Consider the following 14,728-nt stretch of genomic DNA (forward strand, 5'->3'; position numbering starts at 1 on the left):
AGATTGACTCTCACTCAGGGTTCCTTCCTGGGTTCAATAAATTCCACTGCCATGTTTTTATGGAAATGACCCAGCGTCTGACATAACAACTGTGACTGCAGCAACACAACGAAGGTCAGTGGGAAAGGAATAATAATAAAAAGACGAAAAAAGTCAGTGTTACAGTTACTGAAACACCAACGAGACACAAGCCTCGGTCAAGTTGAATTAGTCCTGGAGACATGAATAAAACTAAATGAAAAGTTAATTTTTAAAATGACGTCCAACACATTTTAGGTGAGTTTGTGTAGCTCATGCAGGTGAACAGTGTTCATTTAGATCCTTGAAATATCTGAACTAATTCGGTGTGAATGCGCTTGGGTCCTCAAAATACTCAGTTTAAGCATGGAAGTATGTGATTTGAGACAATGCATTGTTTAGGAATTGCTTTATCAGCCAATTAGCACTGGGTCAATTTCTTTTTCTCCCGTTCTTTAGGTTTACAGTATGCAGCCAGAAGTAATGTCAAGACAAGGTTGCCAGTGACAAGGTGTTCTTTGCTCCTTTCAAGACATAAAGCAGTGCTCAGGAGTCATGCAGGCTCTTCAAGAGATCTTTCTATTCTTGAGTAAATGAAATATTTAAAAGATATAGATTTGCTTTCTGGCTGTGATAGAGGAACTTGTGTGTTATAAAGAATCTACTCTATTCCTATGATTACAGATCACAAGGGATTAGCAGTCCATCAACCTGAACTGCTCTGTTGGCTTGTGTGTTGTTGCTGCACTCAAACATTATAATATGATTCCACTTTATTGTGCCCAAAGAGCAATACAGTTAAGACTGAAGAGAAAAAGGTCTGTCATCCATTCAAGACAAAACCTTTCTATTTTCAATCCAGAAGCATAACAAGGAGGGAGGAGTTGCTACACAAATATGACTGTTCAAATATTGGTTCAAGGCATGTTCATAGAAAATCAAAGCAGACCTGCTGACCAGGCTGTGATTGTATAGTGTGAGGTGAGAACTGTGTGCTGTGGCTGCACCAACTACGGCAAAGGAATGTGTTCCTCCCACTCTTTGGACTCATCATCTGTCAGTTTACATCTGTTAAGTTTTACTTAAGCTTTACTTTGTAGTACAGTCTGAATTGGCACTATACGAATAAGCTGCAAGCTTTGTGGCTTGTTGGTCTAGTGGTATGATTCTCTCTTAGGGTGTGAGAGGCCCTGGGTTCAATTCCCAGACAAGCCCTTAACACAGTTGTTATCTGTCCGAGTATCAGATGTCACATGCAACTCACGGTAAGCTCATGTAAGCTCACGGTACAACCTGTGCCCAGTTAGTGTTTGCAGTTGTCTTATGTCTTCTCTGCTTCCTCTAGTGGACGTCCAGTGTCCAGATTGTGGCAACCCCAGAGTGAGGCAGGTGAGGGCATCAGCACCCCAGAGAGCTCTGTGCTCTCACCTACAGCCCTGAGCTTTGCCCTTCAGAACCACGGATAGCGGCACCATACGACAAATGGTGACGGCTGAGATTGGAACCCCCATCAGGACGGGGAATGTCCTCTTTCCCAGCTGCAGGGAATCAGCGCTGGATGAGGAGACAAAAGGGAAGATGGAGGACGACAGCCAATCAGAATGTAGAGGAAGAGTTTGGGATGTGAAATATTCAAAGTTTATAGCAAACTCAAAAAAATGCTGAGTTAAAATACTGTAGGTGATAACAGTACAGATTGTAAATTAATGTGCTTTGTGCATGAACATGCTTTAAAAATATATATCCAGAGATGCATGACATTATCTATAGCGTGCTCGCTCACAAACTGACAAAACAATGCAATACTGATTTCTTGTTTCTTACATATCTGCATTAAGAAATGTTGAACAACAGACAACCACTCTGAACACATTCCTCCCATTGTTGCTTCAGGAAAAAGCAACAAGCACTCATCAACAACAGTGAACATATGAGGTGAATCATTATTCACTGTCAGCCTCAGGCACAGAGAGGAACGTCATGACTCATCATCATGGTTAGCAAGACCAAATACCCAAAGAAACACATTTCTTAAGCCAGAAGCTATAGAAATTATCCCTGAAAGTATAGTCTGAATACATCAGAGGACTGAAATCGAACCTCACTCCTTACAGAGTGACTCTCACTCAGGGTTCCTTCCTGGGATCAATACACTCCACTGCCATGTTTTTATGGAAATCCAGCTCTGCCAGTCACGGCGTCTGACATTACAACTGTGACTGCAGCAACACAACGAAGGTCAGTGGGAAAGGAATAATAATAAAAAGACGAAAAAAGTCAGTGTTACAGTTACTGAAACACCAACGAGACACAAGCCTCGGTCAAGCTGAATTAGTCCTGGATACATGAATAAAACTAATTGAAAAGTTAATTTTTAATATGACATCCAACACATTTTAAGTGAGTTTTTGTAGCTCATGCAGGTGAACAGTGTTCATTTAGATCCTTGAAATATCTGAACTAATTCGGTGTGAATGCGCTTGGGTCCTCAAAATACTCAGTTTAAGTATGGAAGTATGTGATTTGAAACACAGCATTGTTTAGGAATTGCTTTATCAGCCAATTAGCACTGGGTCAATTTCTTTTTCTCCCATTCTTTAGGTTTACAGCACACAGCCAGAAGTAATGTCAAGACAAGATTGCCAGTGACAAGGTGTTCTTTGCTCCTTTCCAGACATAAAGCAGTGCTCAGGAGTCATGCAGACTCTTCAAGAGATCTTTCTATTCTTGAGTAAATGAAATATTTAAAAGATATAGATTTGCTTTCTGGCTGTGATAGAGGAACTTGTGTGTTTGTGAAGAATATAGACTATTCCTATGATTACAGATCACAAGGGATTAGCAGTCCATCAACCTGAACTGCTCTGTTGACTTGTGTGTTGTTGCTGCACTCAAACATTATAATATGATTCCACTTTATTTTGCCCAAAGAGCAATACAGTTAAGACTGAAGAGAAAAAGGTTTGTCGTCCATTCAAGACAAAACCTTTCTATTTTCAATCCAGAAGCATAACAAGGAGGGAGGAGTTGCTACACAAATATGACTGTTCAAATATTGGTTCAAGGCATGTTCATAGAAAATCAAAGCAGACCTGCTGACCAGGCTGTGATTGTACAGTGTGAGGTGAGAAATGCGTGCTGTGGCTGCACCAAATACGGCAAAGGAATGTGTTGTGAACTTTCTCCACTCTTTGGAAACACCAGATGACGGATTCAAACTGTTCATTTTTCATGCCTTGGTTTCATTGACTGGCCCTGCGATGAGCTGGCGACTTATCCAGGGTGTACCCCGCCTTTTGCCCGTTGACAGCTGGGATAGGCTCCAGCACACCCGTGACCCGTAACCGGATTAAGCGGAAGAAAATGAATGAATGAATGAATGGTTTCATTGACAGGTGAGCCTGATGACCAATGTTCTGTGCGCATTCTCCGAGATACTGGTGGTTCCCAGTCTGTGATCCTTGCTGACGCGCTGTCCTTTTCTGAGTACTCGTCTTGTGGTTACAGTGTTGTTCTGCGTGGTGTCGAGATGGGTTATGTTCCTCGTTCAGTACATCGCATCCATATCCAGTCCAAACTGATAAGTGGGTTTTTTCCTGTCGCTGTCTGTCCTGAGCTGCCAATTCGAGGGGTAACACTCCTAATGGGTAACGACATCGCTGGTGGTAAAGTCACACCTGCGCTGGAGGTATTAAATATCCCTCAGTGTGAAACAGAACCAGCCCAGTCATCTCCTATTCTGTTTCCTTCCTGTGTTGTCACTCGTGCACAAGCCCGCAAAACTACTAATCCTGACACTATCCCTCTCTCCGACAGTTTTCTGATACCTGTCCTTTCAGCAGAGGTTGAGCCGGAGGAGGCGGCAGAGAACGTTGCTGAGTCTTCCGGTGAAGTTGCCGCTGAGCAGGAGAATCTTGTCAGCCCCGAAACAACCTCTCCTGACATCTCGTCTCTCCCGGTGTCTCGAGACCACCTGTGTGCTGCGCAAAGGGCGGATCCGACGCCACAGAAATACTTCGCAAGTGTGGTGAGTGCTGACAAAGCAAGAGATGAGAAGGTAACCTATTTACTAGATGGTGGCGTTTTGGTGCGTAAATGGTCCCCTTCCCTCTCTGATTCTGATTGGAGTGCTGTATTCCAAATAGTAGTGCCCTCTGTGTATCGGTCACATATATTATCAGTAGCACATGAGAGTTAGTGGTCTGCGCACCTTGGTGTTACAAAGACATATGGAAACATTTTAAGACATTTCTTTTGGCCTGGGTTGAAGTCTGATGTCGCAAAGTACTGCTGCTCCTGCCACACCTGTCAAATTGCTGGTAAACCAAACCAAGTCATTCCTCCTGCTCCCCTACATCCCATTCCTGCAATAGGAGAACCATTTGAGCGCATAATCATAGACTGTGTCGGACCCTTACCCAGAACTAAAAGCGGAAACCAATATTTGCTTACCGTCATGTGCGCAGCCACCCGTTTCCCTGAGGCCATTCCGCTGCGTAACATCACAGCCCGATCCGTTGTTAAAGCCTTAACACGTTTTTTTTTTCCACATTCGGCCTTCCTCGCATAATCCAGACTGATCAAGGCACAAATTTCAAATCCACCTTGTTCAAACAGGTGTTAGTAGCTTTAGATATGCAGCACGCTGTCTCCAGTCCCTATCATCCAGAGTCTCAGGGCGCGCTAGAACGCTGGCAAAAGACGCTAAAATCAATGCTTCGCAAATATTGCCTTGAGACTGCCCTGAGTTGGGATGAGGGAATCCCCTTTGTTGTGTTCGCAGCCCGTGAAGCCGTACAGGAATCCCTCAGCTTTAGTCCCGCTGCTCTTGTTTTTGGTCACACGCCCCGTGGTCCATTACAGTCCTTGCAGGAGAAGTTTCTGTCGTCTGCCTCTTCGTCTCCGACAAATGTGTTGGACTTTGTCAGTAAGTTCCGTGAGCGTCTGCACCGTGCCCACTCGTTCGCGAGAGAATCTCTCTCTGCCTCTCAGACCGTTATGAAGCGTCGTTTTGACCGCTCCGCTGTTTCCCGACAGTTTAACATTGGTGATAAAGTTTTAGCATTGTTGCCCATTCCCGGTTCCGCGCTCTCAGCCAAGTTCTCTGGTCCGTATGTCATCTCCGAACGTCTTAGTGACACAGATTATATCATCCGCATTTTAGCCCCATGGAGGCTAAAGGTTCTGCGATTTTGGAGTTCCCCATGCCCTCCACTAGGAGAGCTCTGCGTCGTTTTCTTGGCATGGTCGGTTATCATCGCAGTTTTTGCCGTAACTTCTCCACGGTGGTCCACCCATTAACCAACCTGCTCAGTCCAAAACTCAACTTTGTGTGGTCATCTGATTGCCAACAGGCTTTTGACAGTGCCAAGTCGCTCCTCTGCCATTCTCCTGTGCTTGCTGCGCCTGATCTCTCGCGCCCATTTAAATTGGAGGTTGATGCCAGCGCCGTTGGGGCCGGTGCTGTGCTATTACACGAGGATGCTGAGGGCATAGACCATCCAATATCATACTTTTCCAGAAAGTTTAATAAACATCAGGTTCACTATTCCACCATCGAACAGGAAACTCTTGCTTTGTTATGGGCACTTCAACACCTCGGGTCCAGTTCTTTGCCAGTCACAGTGTTTACTGAACATAACCCTCTCACTTTCCTGTCTCATATGTATAACCACAATCAACAGCTCATGCCGTGGGCCCTGATTGTGCAAGACTACCACCTTAAAAATAATTACTGTTTTTAATAATTCTATGCTGCTGTTAGAATTAGAAATAGAAAGAAAAGATGAAATATTGAAGATGGTCATGTGATCAATACGCATTTAATTTGCTGGGAGTATATGATAGGACACATGTGAGGATCAAGCCACTGCAGCAAATAAGGAGGACTACCTGAACAGGTAAGGTGGATACAAATCATCACTTCACACAGAGATATAGTGCCCAACCTGATGTAAACTATCATAACTTATTTTTATTTACTTTTCTTTGTTGACAGGAAACTTTTCCACTCCAATCAGCTGCAGGTGCTTTGTGATCGCAAAGGACGCTTCATTAATACATTCACAGGTATGGATGGAAATCAGTGTTGTACAACAAATATGTAACACTTTCATCCAAGTAATGTTGTGAATAATGTTTTTCTACAAATATGAAATTACAACTTTAGGCTCAAACAAATGATATGCTTTACAGGTCATTTTCCTTTGCCATAATCACTGCATACAGTCTTATCTGATGCTGTGTACAGCTCCACCCACCACCTGGGTGATTCATCATTGGCCATGGGGGGTATCCATGCCTAGATGCCAATTCCCCAAATTCCCAAATTCCCTTCATAATCTATATGCTGTTGTTAGACATACCTCTGTTCTCGTGTAGGTGCAGCCAACCTTCGTCCCCATCATCATTTCATCGTGCATTTTCCGGTACAACCTATGCATCCACCATGGGGACTTGGTGGAACCGGAGCAAGAGAAGCCGGAGCAGGAGGAGTACACAGTCCAGGACGATTCCCAGCAGGAGCAAAGACCTGGAGACAATTTGTGCAACGGACTAGCATTCCTGCACTGCAGGACCATGGTTATTAGATTTTGACACTGATCACTTTTTCTAAATAGTTTTTTTTTTTCTGATGTAGTTTTTAAGTTGGTCTGATTTTTGTTCGATGCTTGTATCGATGTGTTTCACCATGCAGTTAAAAGTTGTTAATCTACACTGTAAAGAAACTGGTGGCTTTATGAAGAACTTTATTATAACTAAAAAAAGAGCAGAGACCAAATTTTTATGAAATTATATTTTCTTAAACATTTTACAATTCCATTGCATACATGGATTATTTCTTTATCTTTTCATTAATTTATCGATAATGTCCATCAAATCCCGGTGTCTTCTCTCCTCCCTTTCATGCTCTCTTCTTTCCTATTTCTGCATTTTCTTGCTCTCTCTTCGCAAAACACTCCCTCTGCTTCTCAAACCACTCCTTCATCCTGCCTCCCTTTTCTCATCTCTTTCCTGCTGCTCTCTCTCCCTTGTCTCCTCGCTTGCTCTTCTTTCCTCCCACTCAACACACATCTTCTTTCTCTCATCATCCCCCTTGGTCATCTTCCAAAGGACATTCACCCATTCTGGACTTCTCTTTCTTCTGGAGAGACATTCTTTTGAACATTCATTCATTTTCTGCCACTTATTCCAGTAACAGGTCACGGGTGTGCTTGAGCCGATCCCAGCTGTCAGTGGGGTGAACGGGTGAACAACCATTCACACATACATTCATACCTAGGGTAACATAGGGTAATTTGGAGTAGACAATTATACTTAGTATGCTTTTGGAGGAGGGACGAAGCCGGAGTACCCGGAGAGAACACACACAGATGCGGGGTTGAGCATGCAAACTCCACACAGAAAGACCCTGAGGCCAGGAACCAAAAATATTTTCAACAATCACCAATTTTGTTGACGACTAAGAGTTTACTCATAAAATTCTCAGTCAAGAGCACCCCGAAACAAATGCAATGTAAATGTAACGTTGGTTGTGTGGCCGTTGCCCAGTCCAGTGGAAAATGTCAACATAATGCAAAAACAAAAGGTTGTTGTGGCCGAGTGGTTAAGGTGATGGATTTGAAATCCGTTGGGGTCTCCCTGCGCAGGTTCGAATCCTGTCAACAACGGTGCTTTTGGTGGTGGCTCACGCTGAGAAGGATCGTCTCTCTTCGTCTAGCAGAGTGTCGTTTCACAAGCCCATGATTCCACTGATCAACTACTTCAATGATCAGGGGCTTCATGTACTTGTGGCACATTTAATGTGCTGATGGAATTGTGGAAGCGCTACTTTCAAATCAGCATGGTTAAAGTCTCCTGCTATCACAAGTGCTGCCTCTGGGTTGTCGTTCTGCTGCCGGCTGATGGCGTTGTATAGGAGGCTAATAGCTATGCTAGCGTTAGCGTCCGGTGGGATATACATCGTGGTTGCCAGGACGACGGTGAACTCACGCGGAAGGTACAAGGGCCTACATCTAACCGTGATGAATTCCAGGTCTGCAGAACAGTGCCTGTCGATGGTAGTGGCGTTTGTGCACCAGCTGTTATACGTAGATGCAGAGCCCCCCTCCCTTGCTCTTACCGGAGTCGCGGTTCCTATCGTGTCTGTGGGCGGTGCGGCCTGCTAGCTCAATGGCCAAGTCCGGGATGGATGAGTAGAATGCAACAGTCCCGCACGAGTCTGTTTACTTCCAACTGAAGCTTCAGCTCATCCATCTTGTTTGCAAGGGACCTGGCGTTTGAGAGGAAACTGCTGGGCAGCGGCAGTTTGTGTGGTCGTCTCCGCAGTCGTGCGAGGATGCCGGCCCGGCAGCCCCGCTTTTGTTTTCTCTCCTTACACCGCCTCCTTCTCCTGCTGCCCGCTGGGATGAGTGACCACGGGGAGCCCAGACACCGGGCTATGTCCAGCGGAACGCTATGTGCGCTAATAAAGTCCTCGATTACGAACTGTTCGCTCCGTAATCCAATGCGGAGAAGATCCTGTCGACTGTAGGTAATCAACGCACGACAGGTGGGGCAGAGAAAAAACATGCCAACAAAAACAATAAAATACGCTGTTTCCGAGAGGAACTACGAGCCGCTGCATCTGTGTGCGCCGCCATGTTGTATGTTGTATGTTGTGGATATCCTCCCCTTTGCCAAGGAGGCTGCACTGAGGGAGCTACATGACATGATCAATGGGCATGACACTTATCCTGACACTGCTGTCATCATTTTAGGAGATTTCAACCACTGTAAAACTGCACCAGTTCATGACATTCCCCACCAGCCACTGCTTCCTTCTCTATTTCTAATTTCTCTAAATCCAGTTCTAGCTTTGCTTGTTGCTTCTAAATTTCTAATTGTCTCTTACTGTATGCGGCTTTAGCATCTGTAGCTTCAGCTGAGGCTCGTGCCATGATTGCTGCTTCCAGGATGACGTGGAGGACAGGTGTCTTGTTATAAACTTTGAATTTGAATATGTCACATCCCAAACTCTACCTTTACATTCTGATTGGTTGTCGTCCTCCGTGTTCCCTTTTATCTCCCCATCCAGCACCAAATCCCTGCAGCTGGGAGGGAGGACACTCCCCATCCTGATGGGGGTTCCATTCTCAGCTGTTGCCGTTTGTCATGTGGCTCCGCTCTCCGTGGTTCTGAAGAGCCAAGCTCAGGGCTGTCGGTGAGAGCATGGAGCTCTCCAGGGTGCTGATACCCTCACCTGCCTCACTCTGGGGTTGCCACAATATGGACTCTGGACTTCCACTAGAGGACGCAGATGGCTGAGAAGACACAGGACAACAACAAACAACTGCGCACAGGTTGTACCGTTTCAGCTGAGACTAACTCCATGAAGCTTCTATTTATATTCATTCTTCATTCAGTTATTTTATTTTTTATTATCAACGTCTGCTTGAGGAATATCTACATGTCTTTTGGTTGTTGATCTTTTTACACATTTTTTGTAAACTTGCAGTTGTTAAACAGCATTGTGTCATCTCTGCTGGATTCTATGGATGAATGTTTCATGCGATTAATTGAGATGAATTAATTAAAAAGCTTGTAATTACTTAGATTAATATTTGTAATAAAATCCTGTCCCGGGTTATTTTTTATTAATGGTGGGTGTTAATCCTCAACAGGGGTCACTTTATTGTGGTGGAGAGATTTGCGTGTCCGTGTGACCCTGGGAGCTGTGTTGTCTGGAGATTTACTGTATGTTCCTGGTAGGGTCTCCCAAGGCAAATTGATCCCAGCTGAGGGGCCAGACAAAGAACTGTCCAAATTTCACTCCATGGAATATAATGGGAGAATTGAGAGGACCCTGTCCAGCCTGCATCATCTGCAAAAACCACCATCACCTGTAAAAGCAAGGATGCCCCAAGTGTCGAGCTTCTTCAATCAATCAATCAACCAATCAATCAATCAGTCAATCAATAGACCAATCAATCAATCAATCAATCAATCAATGCTAAGGCTACAAGAGGTCCTTTGTTCAATTCCCACACAGAACCATGTTTCTAAGTGGAGTCCAGGGTGCTTGACGAGGTCTGATCAAGACAAGTGAATTAAATGACACAGCAAACTTCTTCAGTCAAACACTATTGGCTATGACAACGTTGCCTAATCCCAGTGAAAAATGTCATTTTAATCCTGACTAATTGCAACACAGCTGCCTACTCCTCTGTATATGTTGAGTGACATGACTCTGTGTGACCAGTTGTTGGATGGCAGGGACACAACGACATAAACGACTTTATTTCCCAACCATCTGATGGCATTAATGTAGGAGCTGAGTTTTTTTTTAACAAAATCTAAACAACAGTCGGGTTTCTTTTCCTAACAACGGAAAATACAAAATAAAATACACACATAAACACATTCCTTTATTCCTAAATTTATGACATATTGTCCACATAAACTCACTTCTCACTCCAGCATGCAGCCTGTGAGCCCAGACACACACACACACACACACACACACACAAAGTGCAACCTCTCCCCTCTAAAGTTCGACAAAATCACACGCGAGGGCGCTCTCTCTGGAGATCTGCTGTAGAGCTCCTCTTAAAGTGAAACACCCCAACATGGCACATTTAACATATATAAAACATATGACATGGTAAAAACATATGACAAGGTTGCAGGCACATTACACAACCCAAACGGCATTCTTAGGTATTCATACAGTCCGAAGGGTGTGGTAAATGCAGTTTTGCTCCTGTCTTTCTCAAGTACCGCGACCTGATGGTATCTGCTTGCAAGATCAATTGTAGTTCTAGCAGCATGCTGAGGTTACCACTCAGCTGCCCCCCAAGTCCTCTAGCATAGACTGTGGCACTGGATTATGCAGGGACATGTACTCTGTGTTTGTTAGCTACACGTGCAGTGAATATCCATTTTCCACGCTTGGCCTCCTGTACTCGCTGGAAGGCCTCTCTCCAGCCACATTCCAACTCAGCACCTAAAGCTGTGTCAAAATCTGAGCGTATTAACCGTCTGCACTGCTTGACAATGTTCATCCCAATAATCCCAGGTAGAGAGGAATCGGCCTCCACAGTGTTGTCCTCTTCGGTTATAAGGAAACCACATCTCGGGATGGCGGGGTCCCATTATTTGCATGTCAAGCTCCACATAGCCTAAGTAGGGTAGTGGTAACTTGTTGGCTGCTGTTTAAGCCATTTTGCTGTGCAGTACAAATCTTCATCCTCTCCATGGAGGTGATCTCTGAAAAAGCTTTCTGTCAAAGTGCTTACATTACTTCCAGAGTCTAGTAAGCATTTAAGGGGGACACCGCCGATCTGGACGTTGACCTCAGGGCACTCGCCTACAGCACGAAAAAGCTCTTTGGTTAGTGTGTTCTGTGAGCCTTGTGCCTTGCCTCGCATTGCCCGGCTCATAGCAATGGTGAATGTCTGTTTCCCTTTACCGCAGGAGTAGTAGTAGTCGGCTGATTTCCTGGCTTACAGGGTGTAGTGCATTGTCCACCCATGTGCCCGACCCCTTCACACTGTAGAAAGATCGGCTGACCATCATCAGTATACCTGGGCTGGGCTTTGGTTCTACCTGCTCTTTTACCCTGGGAACTGCAATTGTGCACTGACTGAGTTCACGGACTGCATTTGTTAGTTGACTGGCCCTGTAGCCTTGCCCTGTTGAGTAATTATTTAAACCACCTCTTGTAGAGTCACTGTGAATTCAGTTGGTAAATTACTGGTCGCATTTACCTTATCTGAGACCTCTGCTGGGCTGCTGCTTGCTAGATCTCTGTTTCTCGCTACGTTAGTGCTGCGTGGACAGTCTTCCAGAGCCCACATAATAGCCCTTCTTGTACATCAAAGAGATTAGACTCCGGTTTCTCTCTGATAAGTCTACGTAATTCATACTAGATCCTCCCTGATGAGGTCAGAAAGTCACAAAATTGACTCTTTATACTGGAGCTAAATCAAATAGATATAACTTCAGTGATGAAGTTTGAACGAACATTGCAATGACGATCAAAGATGCTTCATTTCAAAGAACCGACAATATCAGCGTAGTATAGAACAAACTTCCTTGGAGCAAGGTAATGTTTTTACTCCCTTCGAGCTGAAGTTGAACCAGCAACCTAATCCTGTCGAAGGCAGAGAGCTGGTCATGTTAACATGTGTAAATATTTTTAGTCTCAAATCACATTTCATAGCACTGAAAAAGAACTCAGTGAACAATGAACTAAAACAACACAATGTTTTATTTAGATATTTAGTTAGTAGGTTATTAAGGATGGAGAGATTCACCGATTTGAATCGGTGCTCCGATACAGATGTTTGCAATGCGACTGCACCAGTAGCTTCAATGTGCATCAGATACAGCTCCTGGCACAATCGGTAAAACCCATGGTTACATCTGTTAATACATAGTTTATCTGCTTTGCACCCGTGTTTTTGAGGCGCCTTGAATGCACCATCATCATCGAGGCATGGTTTCAGCCGCAGTTAGTAAACAGCATGTGAAGGATAAAGCCTTGGCCTGGATGAGAGGTCATCAGGTGGTGCCCAGTCTTCTTTAAGTGTTTCGACACTCAACCACAACACTCTCCAGCTGGTGGGTCGGCAGTGATTGGCCAAATCTCTGCCCCTCTCGTCCAGGTTTCCAGCTATTGTCCTTTGTTTTATGCCAGAGCCAACAGGAGGCTCAAATCGTTCTGTCAAATCTTCGTTGTATCGATACTATTTCGCATCACTGACATCGTGTATCGAGATGCAGATCAAATCGGCCTCAGTGGTGGGGATTCACTGGTTCCTGTTTTTTTATTCATTCAATTTTATAAAGTGACATTTATGAGTATTTCTTGGATTGATTTGACTTATCACATCCTCAGTCATTTTTCACTGTTGTTTTGTCCATGAATCTTCCTGTGATACTGTTTTGAGGTGACATGGAAGATATACACACAATTTTATGCAAAAGAGGATGAAAAAAATCAGATCAAAACAAATGGAGGACATGAATGCAGGACAGTACAGCAGTTTGTCAATCCACCTTTTAATTAGTGCGTTTAATTAGTGCCTCAGTTTCCCCATCCAGTCAGGGCTAATGGTGCAATGGACAATGCACTGGTGTCAAACTCTAGTCCTCGAGGGCTGCTATCCAGTAGGAGTTAGATGTCACCCTGCTACTACATGCTTGATTCAAATCAGCGGCTCGTTACCAGGCCTCACCAGAACTTTACAGAGACTGATTCAAGTTGGGTAGGAGCAGGATGACAGATGCCCCTACACAGTAGGCTCCGGAGAGCCCTCTGCGTAGCCACTGTTGGATCCAATGTCCTATTACACTTGTTGCTATGTGTGAGTGGATACTGCGTGTTCTTTAATGAAGTGATAGGAGAAAGTATTTAGTCAGAAATCAATTTTAATCCAGCAGTCACAATATAGTAAACACAGTTCTGGGTCATATATTCTATACCCTGACAAACAACAGAATGTGTCAGTTCATGAGGTCTGACTGACTAGATTTCCCTGATCCAGTGTGTTTTAATACAAAGTACGAATTATGCAGTTGTATGGCTGTTGTCCTCATTGCCTGTTCTCTGTGGTAATGATGATGTTCATAGGATGTGGCCTCCGCTGCTATCTGACTCCTCATTCAGTTTCTAAGTGTGCAAGCTGTAACTTTTTTATGTTTACAACAGACACAGACGACTATCTGGTATCTGCCCACCATCAAAAGAGTTAGCAACAATCTTTGTTGCTAAAAAACACATCTTTTACATGTGGTTTCACAGAAAATGGCAGTCATTCAAACCTAAATTTACCGTCGAGAGGTGAATGTGGAAATTAATGGACCTGGTGGGAATCAGAATCAGCGTTAATCGCTAAGTATGAGGAACCATACAAGAGCTTTTTCTCTGACAGTTGTTTTCTCTCTTGATACAAAATACAAATACAAGCAGTTGAATTAAAAAAGGAAAAAAAAACACTAAGCAGGCAAACAATACAAAGAATACAATGTATGCACATGCTGTACATGTATGAACAGGAAAAAAGCAGCTACGTATTCCGACTGTCAGTCAGTAGTGCAGCTGAATGATTCAGCTGTTGACAATGTGCTTGTGCGTCGTTAACTGTTTACTATGGTGACTGCTGATGGGAAGAAGCTGTTCCTGTGCTGGTTAATCCTTGTCTGCAGGTTTGCATAATTCAGTGTTTAATTTGCTTCTATTTGCTGTATTCTGTTGTTGTAACAGGTCAAATTAACAAAAGATTAAACATTTTCAAAGTTTATAACCTTTGTTATGTTTTGTGACAATTTTTTAAAAGAAGGTTGCAGACCCCTGTACTAGATCCTCCCTTGTGAAGTCAGGAGGCAAAATTGACACTTTATCCTGGAGCAAAATGGAATTTTCCATAATAAAGGGTGAACAATGAGGCACTGCTGGGATTTGAACCCAGGATTTCCTGTTTACAAAACAGGCACTTTGACCAGCTAAGCCACAGAACCTACAAACACAGTTGGTGGTAACATGATTTTTAAAAAAAATCACACTTTTTTTTATGCTTAATCCAATAATTTGTGTTTAAAGTATTTTCAATCTGTCTTATATGGTAGACATTTGTAATCAGCTTTATTCAATTTCACTTAAGGTCTGGGGGCTGGGAAGGGGCATGCTAAGGTTAATTGTCTACTCTAAATTCTCCTTAGGTATGAA

At 43.8% G+C, this 14,728-nt stretch overlaps 4 non-coding genes across 4 annotated transcripts; 2 read left to right on the plus strand and 2 right to left on the minus strand.

Moving 5' to 3' along the window:
• Positions 1 to 1,161: 1,161 nt before the first annotated feature.
• Positions 1,162 to 1,233, plus strand: TRNAP-AGG (transfer RNA proline (anticodon AGG)). Its single transcript has one exon. It is a non-coding gene; the product is annotated as a tRNA-Pro (tRNA).
• Positions 1,234 to 1,875: 642 nt separating this feature from the next.
• Positions 1,876 to 2,092, minus strand: LOC144741044 (small nucleolar RNA U3). Its single transcript, XR_013589860.1, has one exon. It is a non-coding gene; the product is annotated as a small nucleolar RNA U3 (small nucleolar RNA).
• A 5,514-nt stretch (positions 2,093 to 7,606) lies between these two features.
• TRNAS-UGA (transfer RNA serine (anticodon UGA)) lies at positions 7,607 to 7,688 on the plus strand. The gene has a single exon. It is a non-coding gene; the product is annotated as a tRNA-Ser (tRNA).
• A 6,758-nt stretch (positions 7,689 to 14,446) lies between these two features.
• TRNAT-UGU (transfer RNA threonine (anticodon UGU)) lies at positions 14,447 to 14,520 on the minus strand. Its single transcript has one exon. It is a non-coding gene; the product is annotated as a tRNA-Thr (tRNA).
• Between the last annotated feature and the right edge of the window lie 208 nt (positions 14,521 to 14,728).

Source organism: Lampetra planeri, unplaced genomic scaffold (assembly GCF_965212315.1).
Source record: "Lampetra planeri unplaced genomic scaffold, kcLamPlan1.2.h2 scaffold_409, whole genome shotgun sequence".
Taxonomy (NCBI): domain Eukaryota; kingdom Metazoa; phylum Chordata; class Hyperoartia; order Petromyzontiformes; family Petromyzontidae; genus Lampetra; species Lampetra planeri.